Genomic DNA, 1,592 nt, shown 5'->3' on the forward strand with positions numbered 1-1,592 from the left:
TAGATAGATAGATAGATAGATAGATAGATAGATAGGTAGGTAGGTAGGTAGATAGATAGATAGATAGATAGATAGATAGATAGATAGATAGATAGATAGATAGATAGACAGATAGATAGATAGATGGATAAATAAATAAATAGATAGATAGATAGATAGATAGATAGATAGATAGATAGTTAAAAAACTGGTTTACTATATCACTACGCAGCACCCTACTAAACATTCAAATTCATTTAAAATTACATAAAAATGGATAAATTACATACTCATATATTGGAAATATACATACAAATTCGTCTATACATATATAGACAGTAAACATAGATGAAAGCTTGAGATGAGAAATAAAATAGTATTTGCCACAATTTCATTAACACAACCGGGCAGTAAAGCGTTTATATAATATATACACACGACCACGAGTAGAACATAAAATTGTATAAATGAGACTGTATGCGTAAATGTGCAAAATTATATGAATGTCTATTTATTTATCATCCATAGCAAATGAATATGTAGAGATACGTGCGTATGAAAGTAACTAGTTGAGTGTGTATATTTATTGAAAATTTATTGAAAGGCAACAGTAAAAATTTACATTGACAACATTTTGCTAAAAATTGCTGACATGCAAGAAAAAAAATGAAAAAAAAAATATTGACAATTTGTTTGATCCATTTCACCCGACTGTCAATTTATCACTACAAACTGGCAGGGGAGGCGCACATTCACATACTCACTCCCTCAATCAACTACATATATACGTATGTATGCATAATGGCTGCTACAAGTATTGAATGTACAAACTGCATCAGGCATGCTTGAATACTATTTGTATCTGTGTATAAAAATTACAACTTTAGCTACGATACCAGCTTATCTTCTAGAGAGTTTTGTTGTGTTATTCGCTAAAACTAAATTGAAAGGCGTGTAGGAATCAGTGAGAGTTTGTGTGAGAGATGTTTCATCAGTTAATGCTGATGATGATTCGATTTGAAATCGATGGTTACATATGACGAAAAGAAACATTTGGAACAAACACACACTCTCTTAATAATGCGTTCAGAAAAAAGGAGGAAAAGACATGATGTTTCATATTAGCTATGCCCAAAAATTCAGATTTAATATAAATGATTCTTATTTTGTTTAATAGCGTATAAAGCATACTGGTTTAAATAAAATAACGTTATCCAAATACATAAAAAAAAAAACATCTGAGCAAAATCGATATTTTTGGACATCTCTAATGTACATGCATTCCGTTACGTTTGCATGCTGACATTACTAATGTCCTAGCATTTTTGTGATGGCTTAGACTTGTGGTGGGTTGATTGTCATGGTTCCCATTTAACATGCAAAAACTTGGTTATGTATTTCTTATTGAGAATAAGAAAAAAATTGTAAAGTGTAGGAACTTTGGAAGTATTGTAGGTTTTTTATGTAGTTTGCAAATCATGGAAATATAATGTTATGTGGTAATTTTACTTACTAACTTACTAACTTAATAACTTACTAACTTACTAACTTACTAACTTACTAACTTACTAACTTACTAACTTACTAACTTACTAACTTACTAACTTACTAAC

This window comes from Lucilia cuprina, chromosome 2 (assembly GCF_022045245.1).
Source record: "Lucilia cuprina isolate Lc7/37 chromosome 2, ASM2204524v1, whole genome shotgun sequence".
NCBI lineage: Eukaryota > Metazoa > Arthropoda > Insecta > Diptera > Calliphoridae > Lucilia > Lucilia cuprina.